The sequence below is a fragment of the Capra hircus genome, chromosome 4, assembly GCF_001704415.2.
Source record: "Capra hircus breed San Clemente chromosome 4, ASM170441v1, whole genome shotgun sequence".
Taxonomy (NCBI): domain Eukaryota; kingdom Metazoa; phylum Chordata; class Mammalia; order Artiodactyla; family Bovidae; genus Capra; species Capra hircus.
Window position 1 is genome coordinate 97,252,669 of NC_030811.1, and position 19,046 is coordinate 97,271,714.

A 19,046-nucleotide genomic window follows, 5' to 3' on the forward strand; every position below is an offset into this window, starting at 1 on the left:
CTTGCAGGAGCAGCTCACGGCGGTACCACTTACACAGCTACATATACAGAGCTGGGAGAAACCCGGACACTAGCTGAGCGACTCCTCCACTTCGGGTGAATGAGAAAATACCCACATCAAAGCGGGTAGAAAAAGCTGAGACATCCTCTCCCCAGAAACCCCACTCCTGGCACAGAGCCATATACTTAGGAGGGAGCCCCTAACTCCTAGCTTCTCTCTGAGGAGTGAATGGTTTGAAGCACACCTCAATGCACCAACTTTTAAGGCTTCCATGTGAGGGATGGTTCTGAAAGTCAAAGGGGCTTATGTCCACGAGACTATCTGGGCTATAGAAAACAAAGAAGCCGTTCTTAATAGGCACTCAAGAACTGACCAAACTATCACACCGGGGCTCAACACAGGAGGAGGAGAAAAAATGCCCATGCTCTCAGTCTTCACTTGGAAGGGATTTTATTACATGCCTCGCATGATGCTTCCTTTCTCAGGTCTAATTTCCCTGTGTCTAGGAGCAAGCTGTGATTCTCCACGATGTCAGGAGGAGCCAGTGGTACTTCCACTGCTTCCGTCCTCCAGTGCACTCTAACAATAAAACGAGATCACCAACATCTTTCTGGAAATAGCTCATTTAAAGAGCCTGGGTCCCAGTTTTCATGACAACCACCTGAGGGGTGTGACCATCAGATCGCCTGGCTCTGACAGCCAGTAGAGTTTGCATTCACAACTCCAACAGAACTACAGCAGAGTTGTTTTGTTCTTTTGCTTTATTTTAAGTTGAAGTATAGTTACAATATTGTGTCAGCTTCAGGTATACAGCAAAGTGATTTGTGTGTGTGTGTGTGTGTGTGTGTGTGTATGTGTATTCTTTTTCAGATGCTTTTTCCATTTAAAGTTATTACAGAATTCAGTATAGTTCTTTGTGTTACACATTAAGCCCTTGATTGTTTTTTGTTTATATATCAGTTCGCTCAGTCATGTCTGCCTCTTCATGACCCCATGGACCACAGCATTCCAGACCTCCCTGTCCATCATCAACTCCTGGAGTTCACTTACACTCATCTCCATTGAGTCAGTGATGCCATCCAACCATCTCATCCTCTGTCGTCCCCTTCTCCTCCTGCTTTCAGTCTTTCCCAGCATCAGAGTCTTTTCAAATGAGTCAGTTCTTCCCATCAGGTGGCCTAAGTATTAAAGCTTCAGCATCACCATCAGTTCCTCCAATGAACACCCAGGACTGATCTCCTTTAGGATTGACTGGTTGGAGCTCCTTGCAGTCCAATGGACTCTCAAGAGTCTTTTCCAACACAACAGTTTAAAAGCATCAATTCTTCATTGCTCAACTTCCTTTCTAATCCAATTCTCACATCTGTACATGATTACTGGAATAACCATAGTCTTGATGAGATGGACCTTTGTTGACAAATTAACGTCTCTGCTTTTTAATATGCTGTCTAGGTTGGTCATAACTTTCCTTTCAAGGAATAAGTGTCATTTAATTTCCTGGCTGCAATCAACATCTACAGTGATTTTGGAGCCCCCCAAATAAAGTCATTCACTGTTTCCACTGTTTCCCAATCTATTTGCCATGAAATGATAGGACCAGATGCCCTGATCTTAGTTTTCTGAATGTTGAGCTTTAAGCCAACTTTTTCACTCTCCTCTTTCATTTTCATCAAGAGGCTTTTTAGTTCTTCTTCACTTTCTGCCATACGGGTGGTGTCATCTGCATATCTGAGGTTATTGATATTTCTCCCGGCAATCTTGATTCCAGCTTGTGCTTCTTCCAGCCCAGCGTTTCTCATGATGTATTCTGCATAGAAGTTAAATAAGTCACAATACACAGCTTTGATGTACTCCTTTTCCTACTTGAAACCAGTCTATTGTTCCGTGTCCAGTTCTAACTGTTGCTTCCTGACCTGCATACAGATTTCTCAAGAGGCAGGTCAGTTGGTCTAGTATTCCTATCTCTTTCAGAATTTTCCACACTTTATTGTGATCCACACAGTCAAAGGCTTTGGCATAGTCAATAAAGCAGAAATAGATGTTTTTCTGGAACTCTCTTGCTTTTTCCACGATCCAGCGGATGTTGGCAATTTGATCTCTGGTTCCTCTGCCTTTTCTAAAACCAGATTGAACATCTGGAAGTTCACGGTTCACGTATTGCTGAAGCCTGGCTTGGAGAATTTTGAGCATGACTTTACGAGCATGACTTTACTAGCATGTGAGATGAATGCAATTGTGCAGTAGTTTGAGCATTCTTTGGCATTGCCTTTCTTTGGGATTGGAATGAAAACTGACCTTTTCCAGTCCTGTGGCCACTGCTGAGTGTTCCAAATTTGCTGGCATATTGAGGGCACCACTTTCACAGCATCATCTTTCAGGATTTGAAATAGCTCAACTGGAATTCCATCACCTCCACTAGCTTTGTTCGTAGTGATGCTTTCTAAGGCCCACTTGATTTCCCATTCCAGGATGTCTGGCTCTAGGAGAACTCCATGAACAATATGAAAAGGCAAAAAGATAGGATACTGAAAGAGGAACTCCCCAGGTCGGTAGTGCCCAATTTGCTACTGGAGATCAGTGGAGAAATAACTCCAGAAATAATGAAGACATGGAGCCAAAGCAAAAACAACACCCAGTTGTGGATGTGACTGGTGATAGAAGCAAGGTCCGATGCTGTAAAGAGCAATATTGCATAGGAACCTAGAATGTTAGGTCCATGAATCAAGGCAAATTTAAAGTGGTCAAATAGGAGATGGCAAGAGTAAACATCAACATTTTAGGAATCAGTGAACTAAAATGGACTAGAATGGGTGAATTTAACTCAGATGACCATTATATCTACTACTGTGGGCAAGAATCCCTTAGAAGAAATGGAGTAGCCATCATAGTCAACAAAAGAGTCTGAAATGTTTATATATATATATATATATATATATAAAATTAGTGTGTGTTTGTTAATTTCAAACTCCTTAATTATCACTCCTCCCTTCTCCCCTGTGGTAGTCATAAGGTTGATTTTGTGTCTGTGAGTCTCTTTCTGTTTTGAATGTAAATTCATAGCTTTTATTTAAATTTTTTAAAGTTTCAGCCTTATTGAGGTGTAATCAACATGTAAAATTATCAGATATTTAAGGTGCATATTGTGATGATTTAATGCATGTATACAAATCAAAGGATTTCTATGTTGTTGAACATGGCAGTATCATCTTTCTCATCACTGACTAAAATTCCACTGTGTGTATGTATTATAGGTTTAATTCACCTTTAGCCATTCATTCTTTGGTGGGCACTTAGGTTTCCATATTTTGCCTATTGTGGATAATGAGGCCATGAACATGCAGATGCAGATGTCTCTTTGAGATCCTCTTCTCAGTTTTTGGATATATACCAAGTAATGTAAGTTGCAGGTCATATGCTAGTTCTATTCTTAATTTTTTAGAAACTTCCATACTGTTCTCTGCACTGACTGCACCAATTATATTCCTACCCACAATGCGCAAGGGTATCCTTTTGTCTATATCCTCAGCAATACTTGCAATCTCTTGTCTTTTTGATGAGAGACATCCTATCAGGTGAGAGACAATACATCATTGTAGTTTTAATTTGCATGTTCCTAGAGTCGGACACCACTGAGCGACTTCACTTTCACTTTCCACTTTCATGCACTGGAGAAGGAAATGGCAACCCACTCCAGTGTTCTCGCCTGGAGAATCCCAGGGACGGGGGAGCCTGGTGGGCTGCCGTCTCTGGGGTTGCACAGAGTTGGACACGACTGAAGCGACTTAGCAGCAGCAGCAGCAGTGACTGGTGATGTGGAGCACTCTTTCACATATCTGTTACCATTTGCATGTCTTCCTTGAAAAAAATCTATCACATCTTTGTCCTATTTTGTAATGATCATTTTTTTGGTTATTGAGTAATGTAAATATCATTTATATTTTGGATGTTAACCCTTTTGGATATGTGGTTTGCAAATATACTCTCTCATTGCATAGGTTGCCCTTTTATTTGTTGGTTTCCTTTGCTGTGCAGAAGTTTTTAGATTCTTGTAGTCCACTTTTTATTTTGGTTTTCTGTATTTTGATATTATATCTAAAAAACTCTTTGCCAGAAACAAATCAAGGAACTTAGACTTCTCAGGTGACATAAGTAGTAAAGAACCCACAGGAGATATAAGAGACACAGGTTTGATCTCTGCATCGGAATGGTCCCCTGAAAGAGGGCAGGGCAACCCACTCCAGTGTTCTTGCCAGGAGAATCCCATGGACAGAGGAGCCTGGTGGGCTACAGTCTATAGGGTGGCAAAGAGCTGGACACGGCTGAAGCGGCTTAGCGCAGCACAGTGTGAAATGAGGAAGTGTGTCACCAGCTTTGTTCTTTCTCAAGATTGCTTAGGCCGTTTGAAGTGTTTTGTGATTTTACGCCAATTTTAGGGCTTTTCTATTTCTGTAAAAAGTGTCATTGGATTTTTGATTGAGATTACATTTAATCAGTAGATTGCTTTGGGTAGAATGGTCACTTTTAAACATTAATTCTTAGAATTCATGAGCAGAGGATATCTTTTCATGTATCTGTGTCTTCTAAAGCACCAGTTGTTAGCATGTTGATGTTTGGCAGAAACGAACACAATACTGTAAAGCAGTCATCCTTCAATTAAAAATAAATAAATTTAATTTAAAAAGAAGCACTTTTTAAATGGGAACAGAAGTACCTCACCCCTGTACCATAATTATACACCCATACTCAACACAGAAGAAACAGGCAAAGTTGCCCATTTCCAAGTTTTTCCTGGGTGGAGGCTTAACTGCATACTTTTCCAGCTGATACTTGAGGATCTGGCTTCTAATTACCCTGCTAGATACCTGCTAGGTGCTGATTGCAAGCATTCCCTTTGGTGTACTGACAGGTCTTGGCACACCCTCAAATACTGGGAGCCACTGAGAACAAAGACTGCAGCTTGGACAATCACAAAGGATTGAGAGAAAACCCAGAGCTTGAACTGGACTGACTGATAGACTTCGTCTCCTGCAAGAAAGCAGTGTGTCAAGATTAGGAGAGGTGGCTGTCTTACCTAATGTTCAGAAACCAACTTGGAAAGGCAAGGGAAAGGAAGAAATATAGGAATATGTTCCAAACGAAAGAACAAGATAAATCTTTAGAAAATGATCTTAGTGAAAAGGGGATAGGTGATTTACTGAAGAGAGGGTTCATGCAGACAAGCCAAAGAAAGCAGAGGTAGCTATGTTTATATCAAAGAAAACAGACTTTAAGCCAAGATGGCAACAAGAGACAAAGAAGGCCATTGTATGATAATAAAGAGGTTAATTCATCAAGATTATATAACAATTATAAATATTTATATACCCAGTGTCAGAGTACATAATTGTATAAAGCAAATATTAACAGATCTGAAGAGAGATATAGACAGCAGTACAGTATCAGGGGACTTCATACCCCACTTTCAATAATGGTTGATTATCCAGAGAGAAAATCAATAAGGAAAGAGTGGACTTAGGCTACATGATAGATATAACACGTATACACAGAACAGTCATTCTAACAATAACAGAATACACATTCTTCACAATGCCCATTGAACATTTTCTGGGACAGATTAAATGTTAGGCCACAAAACAAGTCTTCAGTTCAGTTCAGTCGCTCAGTCGTGTCCGACTCTTTGTGACCCCATGAATCGCAGCACGCCAGGCCTCCCTGTCCATCACCAACTCCCAGAGTTCAAACAAGTCTTCATAAATTTAAAAAGATTGAAATCATATCAGCCATCTTTTTCAAGCACAGCAGTATAAAACTGGAAGCCAACTGCAAGAGGAAAAAGTGAAAATTCACAAATATATAGAGATTAAGCAGCATGCTCCTTATAAACAAATGGATCAAAAAAAAAAAAATCTTGAGACAAATGAAGTTGGAGACACAACATACCAAACTTGTGAAATGCAGCAGAATCAGTTGGAAGACAGAAGTTGGTAGTGATAAATGCCTACATTTAGAAAAAGCAAAGATCTCAAGTAAATGACCTAGCTTTAGACTTCAAGGAACTAGGGAAAAAAAGAACAAACTAAGCTCATTAGCAGAAGGAAGGAAATAACATAGATCAGAGCAGATCAAAACCACAATGATATGTTACCTTGCCCCTGTTAGGATGTCTGTTATCAAAAAGACAAGAGCTAAATGGTGGCGAGGATGTGAAAAATGGGGACTCATGAATTGTAGGTGGGAAAATAATTCGGTGTGACTTCTCTATGAAGCAGTATGCAGATTCCTCAAAAAATTAAGAATACTGTATGATCCATCATTCTCACTTCTGTGTGTATATACATATATATCCAAAGGAAAGGAAATCATGATCCTGAGGAAGTATTTCTCCTCCCATGTTCGTGACAGCATCATTCACAATAACCAAGGTATGGGAACAGCCTAAGGGCCTGTGAACCAATGAATGAATAAAGAAGATGCTTCTCCTCTGTCCTTGGACTTCTCCAGGGAAGAACACCAGAGTGGGTAGCTATTCCCTTCTCCAGGGGATCTTCCCAACCCAGGGATCAAACTTCAGGTCTCCTGAATTGTGGTTAGATACTCTACTGTCTGGGCCACCAGGGAAGCCATTATACCCATACCCACACCCACACCCACACCCACACCCACATAACAGGATGCTCCTCCACCTCAGCATGTAAACATTTTCTGGCCACTGCAGAGCATCTGCTTCTCCTTGCCCTTCACCCTAAGTTGCATTTTTCATTCTAGACATCCTATTCTGTGTCCTCAGGTGGGTACCCTTTGGGAACCAGTGAGTAGCTTTCACTCCAGGCAGCAGAATTAGCTGCAAGAATCAGGAGTGAGGTCACTGTGAGTCCCACCCATGACCTGCCAACAGTGTTACTCCAAAAAGAGCATTTTCCTTTTTGTGGCCTCCACCACTCTGCAATTACCTGGGACACACACACACATACACACACACACACACACACACACACACACACACACACATATAACTCAGCCTTGAAAAGAAGGAAATTCTGTGGTTTTTAATAATATAGGTGATCATGAAGGGCATTAAACTACATAAAATAAGTAAGAGAAAAAAATACTGCATGGTTTTATTTATATATGGAATTAAAAAAATACTTGAACTATCAGCAGTAGTGGGAGAATTAGGTAGAGGCTGGTAAAAGGATACACACTTTCAGTTTTAAGATCAATATATTGTGAGGGCCTAATACATAACATGGTGACATAGTGAGTAAAACTATATTTTATAATAGAAATTTGCTAAGAGAGTAGAAGTGTTAAGTGTTTTCACAATAATAAGAAAAAAATCAAATACATGAAGTGATGGGTATGTTAAGTTGGTAATGGGAATTCTTTCATAATGTATGTGCACCTCAAATGATCACACTGTACACTTTAAATATATTCTAATTTTGTTGATTATACCTCAGTGAAGGGATATTTTCATCCGTTATGGCATCAATTGCGTTTTCTGCCCATTTCTCTCTTCTCCTTCTGAGATCCGGATAATGTACATGTTGTTGTCGTTGTTCATTAGCTAAGTTCTGTCTGACTCTTTGTGACCCCATAAACTGCAACATGTCAGGCCTCCCTGTGCTTCACTGTCTCCCTGAGTTTACTTAAACTCATGTCCATCAAGACAGTGATGCCATGCAACCATCTGATCCTCTGCCGCCCCTTTCTCCTCTTGCCCTCAGTCTTTCCCAGCACCTGGATCTTTTCCAGTGAGTTTGCTCTTTGCATCAGGTGGCACAGTATTGGAGCTTCAGCTTCCCTATCAGCCTTTCCAATGAATATTCGGGACCGATTTCCTTTAGGATTGACAGGTTTCATTTCCTGCTGTCCAAGGGACTCTCAAGCGTTTTCTCCAGTTCAAAAGCATCAGTTCTTCGGTGCTCAGCCTTCTTTATGGTCCAAATCTCACATCTTTACATGAATACTGGAAAAACCATAGCTTTGACTATATGGACCTTTGTCAGCAAAGTGATGTCTCTGTTTTTTAATATGCTGCCTAGGTTTGTCATAGCTTTTCTTCCAAGGAGCAGGCTTCTTTTAATATCATCACTGCAGTCACCTTCCACAATGATTTTGGAGCCCAAGCAAATAAAGTCTATCACTGTTTCCATTATTTCCCCATCTATTTGCCGTGAAGTGATGGGACCATGTGCCATGATCTTCATTTTTTGAATTTTGTATTTTAAGCCAGCTTTTGCACTCTCCTCTTTCACCTTTGTCAAGAGGCTCTTTAGTTTCTCTTTACTTTCTTGCCATTAGGGTGGTGTCACCTGCATATCTGTGGTTACTGATATTTCTCCCTGTAATCTTGATTTCAGCTTGTGCTTGATCCAGCCTGGTACTTTGCATGATGTACTCTGCATAAAAGTTAAATAAACAGGATGACAGTATATAGGCTTGACGTACTCTTTTCCCACTTTGGAACCAGTCTGTTGTTCCATGTCCAGTTCTAACTACTGCTTCTTGTCCTGCATACAGGTTTCTCAGGAGGCAGGTGAGATGGTCTGGTACTCCCGTCTCTAACACTGTGCTGTTCTTTCACAGTGGAGAAACTCATAAATAACCTTCCCAGCAGTAAACCATGATGAAATAAGATGTTAGCTTCTAGCCTATAAAATATGAAAATTGAACTAGATGAGGTCAAAGGGCCTGTCCATAGCCAGCATGTGATTATTACTTTTTAAAGTCAGTTCCATAAGATTGAATCTTTTCTGGATCTTCCCCAACCTCCCAGGCTACATCTACTGATTCACGGATTGGAAACCAGTGGAATATTCCCCATGTGACAGTCTGCTCAATTTTATAGGTAGCTTTCCTTTCATCATCCAAGTCGAATTTGGCTAGGTTTTAAATCATGTTTGATATAAGTTTGAACTATTTTATTTTTATAAATCATAATATACTTAGATCAAAAAAATTTAATTACAAAGTAGGAATACATTTTTTATGGGGCCATATGTCCTGTGAATGCAATTGGATGGTGTTTATCTTTCCAATGCTTTGCAGTAAATGGATGTTCAGTAAATGTTTGTTGAATAAAATTAACATGACAAGGTGTTTTTAAATACCAGCTTACATGAAAGTCTGTGATTGAACATGGACTTATATTTACTGTAAGTAATCTATGGTATTACATTATTTAAGCTTTGCTTCTCATAATTTTTTGTTTGTATAAGATTTACCTTATTTCTATTTGTAGAAGGTCAACAAAGGTCTTGCTTGTAATCACCGATTCAGGACTATTATTTTAGAAACACACGCTTAAGTGTGTAACATCCTATTTTCTTTAAGCATCTGGCCCAGTACTCATTAGACCATTTGCAGATTTAAGAGTCAAAAGTGGGAGAAAACCATGTGTTTCTTAGAGATTATATGGGTCCTGTTGTGACTGGTTTGTACAATGTTCAGGAAATGAGATTTTAGGGAATTTTATTGATTGAATTTGTATAGTAGAAAAACCATTTTGGAGAAGTACTGGGGAGAGGCATTTATTACAATTTTGTGGGGTCTGAGTGATACGCCTGAAAGGATGCTTGAAACCACAAGAAGTGAGTCACTTCCCTAAACTGCCACAGTTATTTACCAGCAGAGTAAGGGCTGGGTGAATTTAAACATCTTTATTCCCTGTCCACTTATCTTTCCAATGCCCTGCATTCATAGGCTAATGCATTGACTCATTTTCTCATTTATTAAAAAAAACACAACTATTTACTATGCATACACATATTTTAAGCACTTTGATGGATTCCAGAGATACATGAGTGAGCTAAACAAACAGGACTTCTGCCATTGTAGGTTTACTAAACTTTGGCTTTTCTTTGCAGTGAATGAGTATTATTAAATCACTGAATTTAGTTTGAGAATACATGTTTCTATGGTAAAAGAGATTTAGTGGAAAGTTAAGAAATTGTTTCTTTCTGTATTCCCATAAATTGTAGATTTTTTTTGACTAATGGGAATTTATAGGACAAGTTCATTTTTCTATCACTATCTTTTCAGATTAAGTATTCAATGATCCTTAGGAAGTTTCTGAAAATTTAGAGCTGGGGGCCAAGAAGCATCTTAGAGAAATGGGCATGAGTTTATGAAGCAGTTATTTTTAAGTTTTCCTTCAAAATGGAAAATACTGAGTTACAAGGGTCAGAGATAAGGATCAGCCATCAATCCCCAACCAAAACTTTTTTTCTTCCATTATCAAACCTTGGGGATTGTGTGGTAGTCTTGTTAAGAAAGTGGTTTCTTCTTTAAATCTCACAAAAGTTGTAAGCAAGTTTTTAAAAGCCAGCCAAACTAAGTGCTCATGATCAATTATTTCAATTCTTCCTGGTTCTTTCTTTTCTGTCTAGGCTGGATCTTTAGTTTCCTGTTTGTCTATAATAAAGATATCTAAGAAATTCTCTCTGTCTTGAGAATGTTTACAATGTAACTACTCCTCCTAAATATATTTGAATTTTAAAATGAGAGTAAAAGTAAAGCTGAACCCCTACCCCCCACCCATATTGCTAAACTATGGGATTTGAAGGGCAAAATAACTTTCACATCACATCACCTAGGAATAAAGTTAGTCTCTGTATCAAATGTGTCTTTCAGTGATGTATGCTACTTTTGGCTAGTTCCTTAGGTTCCATTGTATATAAATACGAAATGTGGAGTTACTCTCCACATTTTTTATTATGTTTTTAATTTGTTTATTTTTAATTGACGGATAATTGTTTTACAATATTGTGTTGTCATTCATCTACATGAATCAGTCACCAGTATACATATGCCCCCTCCCTCTTGTACCTCCTCCCCCCCCTCCCCCCATTGCACCCCTTAGGTTGTCACAGGGTCCTGATTTGAGTTCCCTGTGTCATATAGCAAATTCCCATTGGCTATCTATTTTACATATGGTAGTGTATATGTTTTCATGCTATTCACTTTTCAGATTTTTAATATCAGTTGCATGTTATATGATACTTATTTAATGAAAGTGAAAGTGAAGTTGCTCAGTTGTGTCCGACTCTTTGCAACCCCATGGACTGTAGCCTACCCGGCTCTTTTGTCCATGGGATTTTCCAGGCAAGAATACTGGAGTGGGTTGCCATTGCCTTCTGCAAGGGATCTTCCCAACCCAGGGATCAAACCCTGGGTCTCCCGCACTGCGGGCAGACGCTTTACCATCTGAGCCACCAGGGGAGAGATTGAGGCAAAAATATGTGGCTGTTTGGCATCAATTTTCATTAGACTTTGACATTTGAAAAGTTGTAGATACTCTGAATTTACTGTATTGCATGATTTTTAAAAGAAAACTTTTTTTTTCTGTTACAATTGTAGTTGGGTTGGTTTAGTAAAATTGATATTTATTGGATAATTGAGAAATGCTTTGAACATTAACTGGCCTTTGTTTTGCTAAAGGCAGTGATTTTTCTAATGTAAACAGATCAGGAAAAGATGTACTATCTAATCCTTTTGGGTTTCTTCCCTCCTTCTGGGTTCCCTGTTGTATTTCCAGGGGCTTTTTCTTTTTTTTTTTTTTTTGCATTAACATCTGTTCAATTTAATCCTGACTCGACAATCTCTAACAACTGGGAAAATGTATGACAAATATGAAGATTGCTCAGAGCAAGGTAGAGATAATTAAAGGTGTTCATTACTAATAAAATAAAAAATAATTAAGTTTATTTTTAGTTCAGAAAATTGAATGCTGAAAGAGGATTAAAAGTAATATTCAATTAAGATGAGTGCGTGAGCGCTCGCGCATGTGTGTGTTCATAGTCTCCCATCCTATTACAGAACAAGAACACGAAGACAGACTATAGCAGATAAATTTAGTCATTAAGAAGTATTCTAGTCTTGGGGGGTTTGGAGAACCTCTTCAATTTATAAATTCTGCTGCATATCACCTTATGTGAGAATAATCTGGAGATATAACAGGGCAAGGAACGAGCAGCCAATAAGGAGAAAGGGAACATTCATAGACAGCGGTAACCAGTAGGTTTCACCGGAATTTGTAGCCAACAGTGTTATTAACACATTGAAATCACAGTAGATGTATCACAGGGGAGCTGAGAGACACCCAGGGGCATGTATATCAACACTGTCTGCATTTAAGCTGTTAAACACACTCCTTAATAGCTGTCTGTCTTTGCACAGATTTTGTAAAACAGGCATTTTTTTTTTTACTGACATATTTTTATTCCCCCCCAATTCATTATTTTATACTCATAGTTCAAAACTTTCATTTTTACCTGTGTCCTAATTGGTTAGACATATGTACAACTCTTTTAACATTCGCCTACTCTCTCCCATCCTTTCCTTCTTCATCCTCATCCATCCCCTAATCACCTGTTCCCAGGTTACCAAGTCCGAATATAGAAAGAGTGTGTAGCTGCTACAGTTTCTAGAAGTGGGTTAGGCAGGTCATTGATGAACAATGACCCATCAAGGACTTTAGTTGGCTGAAGGGAGAGACAGACAGGTATCAGGTTTCCTGTTGGAGGGGAATTGTATTCTGAATGGTAGTAATTGCCGTGAATCAAGCTCAGTGCTTCAACGACAGCCACTCATACCTGTCCAGTCTCCTCCCTTGTCTTATAACTGGTCCAGCAGTTAAATAGCTGTAGAGCACCATCTCCTGTCTCATTTTCCCTGAGTTCCAACAGCAGTAGTAGCAACAGCAGCTGTAGAAGCGGCAGCCAGAGATAGGCAAGGCTGTTGCTTGCAGCCGCTGCGTGGATCGCCTCCTCCTCGCTACACACACACACACACACACAGACGCACACACACTTCAATATCAACGCATCTTGCTATAAATCAAGGACTCAAAGACACGAGAGAAGAGCATTAGTCATGGACAACAGGTATTTCATCTCTGACAAATTCCTCCCGATGCTTATTGGTATGGATAATAAAATAATCATTCGTGATACCTAGTTGGGAGCCTGGAGGCGGCCGCGGTAGAGGAGGGGGGAAGTGGGAGGAGTGAGGGGTGGGGAGGGGGGCTGCCAAGATGACTTTGAGGCTCCGGAAACCTCCAGCTTTCAGCCTCCGCGGTTTTTGAGTTGCAAATTGTCAGGAACCGGGAGGCTGCCGGCAGCCCGTGTTGTTGACTGGAAGTGGATTTCCATCTCTCAGACACTAGTTAGACTGGGCTGGGTGTTCTGGAAAGGGGGTGGAAGTCGAGAGGAGGAGATGCTGTGAGCAGAGTTCTTGAAGCTCCACTCCTCTGGGGAAGCCGAGCTGAGAGGGAGCCTTCTGACTGAGCGGAGCGTGTGAATTGGAAGGGATCCTGTTAGCTGGCGAGTCCCGGTTCCTCTCCGGAAAAGCAGTCGCTCTGGCTTCAGAGCTGTGCCCAGCCTTCGCCTGCATCACACTGCAGCAAGTTCAGCTCGACACGGTTGGTAATTTGAGTGGCTTCTGGGTATGTGGTGCGGGGGGAAGGGAAGCTGACCAGAAATGGCGAGGAAAGTTAGAAAAGCAGAGCTTTGGATTCTCCAGGAGATATTGAATCGGTTTGTCTCTTTGACTTCCGTCCTAGTTACGCTGTGACCGAGTTACTCTGTTAGGTACCTACGGACACTGCTTGTCGGGTAGGTCTGCAGGAAGCACCCTGTTTATGGTGATTTTCGGCAACAACACTGGTAAATGCGTTTTCTAGATTTACTTACAAGAGTGGGCTTCTGAAAGTTGCTAATGCATAACAGCTTGCATTTTCAACAGAAAATTTGTCAGGAGGCTGGCTTAGATTTTCAAATGCCCAGTTAATTAAGTTTCATTCCAGACTTACTGGTAACCTGTAAAGAAGCCATCAAACAAAACAAGAGTCTTTGATTTACTTTATTAAGACGTGAAGTAGGTCTTTAAATAATTGCTAGGCAACAACCTGAGGCCACACTGATGATATGAGAAACATTCAAGTACTCTTTAGTGGGTACAGGATTTCCCCACTTTCTTACTCCAGCAATAATCTCTTCCACTTGCTAAACGGTGCCTTCTTTGAAATTTCTAAGTGTTGGTTTATTACATACATGGATTTATACTTAGATCCAAGCAGCACTGTGTTCACTGGGAAAAAAAAATGAGGCTTAAAAAACTTTTTAAGAAAATGACTTCTACTGGTTGCTCAAATTGCAGATAACCAACTTTTAAAAGGAGGTAGAAACAGGTCAGCCCATTGTAAAGCAAATGACCAAATGAATGTGAATACAAGCAGAGCATGAAAGGTCTTTTTCAAAAAGGAAACCAGGAATAATCTAAGAACACTGGGGTATTTCTAACCAGGTCCTCTCTTACACTGACTATATTTTTATAATAGAGAAAAAAAGAGGACTCTCAAGCAGAAAGAATATGTCACAAAAATACTAGATTTAGCTACAGGATAGTTGAAGACAATACTATGTTACTATAGTTTTCTCCAAGAAATATTAATGGAAAAGCAGAGGTTATCCAAAACATAATCCAGAATTTTGAGCTGAACACTTTCATGTACTGCCATAAATTCTATAGGTGGAAAGGGGTGTCAAAGCCTTATGAGGCAACTATTGTGAAATATAAAGTAATCGGAATTCTCTATTATTAGAAAAGAGGAAACAAAAGATCAGTCTTTTCCAATTATTTTAGTTTAATAATCTCCAAATATTATAGTTTTCAGTTTTATCAATATTTGTCTAACTGCCTAATTGTGTTTTTTTATAAACATATTCTGAATATAATTTAATTACTTTGCCTATGCATCTTAGGGATCTCCAGGTATATTTGTGTTCTTATTGCAATACACAGCTTGTTGGAGGTATTCCATTCCACACATGCATAATTTCTCAGTGCAAAAAAACTTACATCACAAAGTCAAATATAAACCAGGGGATATATTTGTTATGATAGTGCATGCATGATGGTGGTTAAAGTTTTTAGCAAAAAAGAAAAAAAATCTATACAAAGACTAAAAGAATATGTTTGTGGTGAGTTTATAAGTAGTTCCCAGATAACTCTAGAATAAATCATTATCCAAACTTCAATAATTTAGCTAAAGAGAATAAAAATCAGCCTGAGAACCTGGTTGAAACTGATAAAAATTTAGATTGAATAGGAGTCCTTCAGGATCTCTTTAAAGAAAAAAACTTAGGCAGGTGGTATTGAGTTTGGGGAATACCTTTGCTTGGTATTTTGGTTGTCCTATTGGTAAACAAACCTCGTGTTATATCCGAGGAGAAGATTTGCAAAGCCATTTTTGGAATAAAATAATTATTTTGAAGTTTAAACCATTGGTAAGGTTTGCTGGAACAGAGTCTGAACTAGACAAGTATCCTGTGACTCATGCTTTTCCTTGCACACGTGAAAGAAGGAAGAGCTGTGGCCAGACAAGCCGGACGAAGATCATCTGGTCCCTCAATCTAACTCTGCCTACCAATCATGACTGTGACGTTGATATCCAGGCTTGAAATGATATTTTAAGAATATCCTTTCCTGGGTGCTTCTCTTCCTGGCTGGCCTCAGGAATAGAACTGTGCTTATGTATGCTTGGTACTCTAGCATTATTCTCTTTATAAGAGTAACGCCTTTAGCTTAGAAGCACCTGCCTGGAGGGAGTTCTAGACAAGATATTGGTGAAGCCTCTTCCTAGTGTTCCTCTTGCATCCATGGCATTTTCTTTCTCTTGCAAAACACCAACACAAAATATGACCTCCAGTAAGAATCCCACCCACCTGTTCATCCTTAAGGTTTTGACTGTGAAGTAGGTTCAACTCCTTGATAGCTCCTTAAGTTATTTGCATGCATGGTTTTCTCACCGCGTAACCCATTAGAAGTTCCTGGTTATAGTGAGCAGTAATGGCAGGACTTAGGTTAAGCACTTTGTTTGCTTTATAATTGTAGTCAATTTACAGTATGAGTTTCAAGTGTATAACATAGTGGTTCAGTATTGTTATGATTGTGTTCCATTGAAAAATTATAAAATGTTGGCTGTATAACCCGAGCTGTATATTACATCTTTGTATTTTATTTATTTCAAACCAAGTAGTTTGTACCTTCCCCTGTCATGCCCTTCCCAAGGTTAAGCACTTTGAATATGATTTCTCACTTATGGGATAAGAGCTACAGGAGAGAGATGGCATTCTCTCCCATTTATAAGAAATTCAGCCCCAGAGGGAATAAGCAAATTACCAAAAGAACATATTTAGTAATGGTGGGTTTGCATTAGCCCTCAAGTGTGACTAGCTCCAACCCTTCATCACTTTGTCACTTTGTTTTATTACAAAGGTACTCTACCATGGATCAAGTGGAATGAGCTGATTGTTTTGTGGATGGTTTGGGCTCAGAGTGCTTGAAAAATTATATCAGTCAAGAGAGAACTCTCAGCTTTACTGATACCCAAGATTGAATCTGCTTAAATTGGAACCTAAATTGACCCTAAAACCAAATGTGGCATACTTTACAATTCCAATTTCAGTGTTCTGCTCTGGCTTCATGAATCACGAAAATGAAGCTGAGGGCATCTTTGCTGGGAAGAAAGATGATGGAGTTAATGTGGGAGTAAAATAAGGAGATCACATGGTTGGAGGCTGGGCTGAGACCTTGTCTGGATTCTGTGCTCTGGGGAACTCTTAAAAACAACCTCTTTGGGCTGTGTGTGGGGTGGAGATGTTTAAAGACACAGATAAAGCAGAGAATCAAAATATCTCCTTAAATAGGTCTGATTATAAATATTAGATTAGCCTTGTGTCCAGATAATCTCCTTTGTGTGTGTGTGCGTGTATGTGTGTTCAAGAGTAAAAATGATGATTCAAAGAAAAGTAGGGATAAAGACTAGATGATGACTGAAGAGGAAAAACAGTGCTTGGAAATATCACTGGCTCTTGCATAATCACCTTCTGAAAATTTGCCAGGAAATGAAAGGCCATCTTTAACTGGTGAGGATAAAAGCAAAATGGTTCATTTAGGTAAAATTTGAAGTGTTAAGAATAACATGATTACTGTCATTTGTCATCTCATCACAGAAGACAAATAGTAACAAGGAATAAAATGAAAATGTTATGGGCATAACGCCAAACAATATTTTAAGATTGGTCTTTCTCAGCATGCTAAATTTAAACAGCTGAAATTCTTTTTTTTTAAGTATTATCTGAGTCAACAATTGGAAATGAAGAATTTGCCTTGTAACAGGGAGTCTGTATTGCATTTTAAGTTTGAAACACAATGTCCTTGACTCAGTTATTTCTTATTGGCAATATGCCAGTCACTACAGATTAAGGAGCACGAAAGCTGTCATCTTCAAAATCAGTGTATAAATGTACATGCTCCATAAGGAAAGGTGATGCTACTGAGCTGTTTTCATAGATCTGTATGGTGATGGGGCTTTGCAAATACATTCATGATGTCAGCCCTGATTCTTTCTTTATCATTTGTGATACTGCCGGTGGAGGTTAGGAATAGAGTTAGTTTCAAGGGTTGATTTTTGAATGTGGTGCCTTGGCTTTCTTGCCCTTATATTTTAAAAATAGTGACAGTAACTTTTATTGTGTGCTTCCTACATGCTAGTTGCTTGTTTAAGCATTTTGAGCATATAATCTTGAAAGTACTCAAATGGGATAATCCTATTATCATCATCATTTCCATTTTCTAAAGAGAACACTGATGCACAAGAGGGTTAAATGACTTACCACACAGTTAGAGACTAGGATCCAGCTGGGATGGGAACCCAACAGTCTGGCTCTGGAGCCCATGCTTTTAACCAAGAGCTCCAACCTACTCTTATCACTGGTTGGTTATGACCCTGCATGTTACAAGCTGTTTGGGACTTCCCTGGTGGCTCAGATGGTAAAGCGTCTGTCTACCTACAATGCGGGAGACCTGGGTTTGATCCCTGGGTTGGGAAGATCCCCTGGAGAAGGAAATGGCAATCCACTCCAGTATTCTTGCCTGGAAAATCCCATGGAAAGAGGAGCCTGATAGGCCACAGTCCATGGGGTTGCAAAGAGTTGGACATGACTGAGCAACTTCACTTTCACTTATGGCTATTTTGGGGCTTCCCTGGTTGCTCAGATGGGAAGGAATCTGTGTGCAGTGTAGAAGACCCAGGTTTGATCCCTGGGTCAGGAAGATTCCCCTGGAGAAGGCTATCTCTGTCTATAACTTCTTTCTGGATACAGTCAGTCTGTTAGGATTTACCTGCTGATGCATCTGTATCTCTTAAGCTTCTGCTCTAGTATCATCACCTTCTTGAATTCTGTTTATATTCCACCACTGGCCCCGTGTCCTTCTCAATGGTTCCACTGAAATGTGTGCTTGACTTTAAAATTGAATATGCCACAGAAGGTTGAATAATCTTATCTAAGGAAACCAAGCCTTTTTTATCTCTGGGACTTCAGTGCTGGTATACAGGATTCAAAGCTCTAATTCAATTCTATGAAAAAATTAGTCCCTTTCTCAGGCTTTGCTGTTGTTCAGTCGCTAAGTCGTGTCTGCCTCTTTGCGACCCTATGAGCTATAGCCTGCCAGGCTCCTCTGTGTTCTCCAGGCAGGAATACTGGAGTGGGTTGCCATTTCCTTCTCCAGGGGATCTTATTGGCAGGCAGATTCTTTATCAGTGAGCCACAAGGGAGGCCCTTCACAGGCTTTACCCCTGCAAAGGAAGGCTAGAGAATAGTCTTTCAGTTGTAAGTTGCAAGGTCTGAGCCACGTAGTATATTTTAATACATTGAACTCATAATTATTATAAAATTACTCACAAGATATTTCTCACCCTGTCTGGAACTGCATATCTAGAACATAGGAGCTAACGTTTTATGATATGATAGATGTCATACTTATTTCCAAATCATAATATTGAAATTTGTAATGAGAGCTAGTTTATGGTACTAATGTATTTTTAAGGGGGAAAACAAATATTGGAATAAATTATCCATTAAAAATGTTTTGCTCTGTGGGACAATAAAGTTGCAAAATGGTGCTTTTTATAAATTGTTTGTTGAACTCTTTTTTGAGGAAAAGTCTTGAGGCTTTAATTCAGTCATTGCTCAAAAATA

General features: G+C 39.5%; 1 protein-coding gene across 7 annotated transcripts in view; it reads left to right on the forward strand.

The window, feature by feature from the left end:
• Positions 12,682–19,046, forward strand: part of DGKB (diacylglycerol kinase beta) — an 876,578-nt gene continuing 870,213 nt past the window's right edge. For 6 of the 7 annotated variants that reach the window (XM_005678984.3, XM_005678985.3, XM_013963166.2 and 3 more), the window contains exon 1: positions 13,017–13,423. The gene's annotated coding sequence lies outside the window, so the exon portion shown is untranslated. Of the gene's footprint in view, positions 12,888–13,016; positions 13,424–19,046 lie in introns of those variants that run through there. The other variant, XM_018047359.1, reaches the window with a different exon arrangement.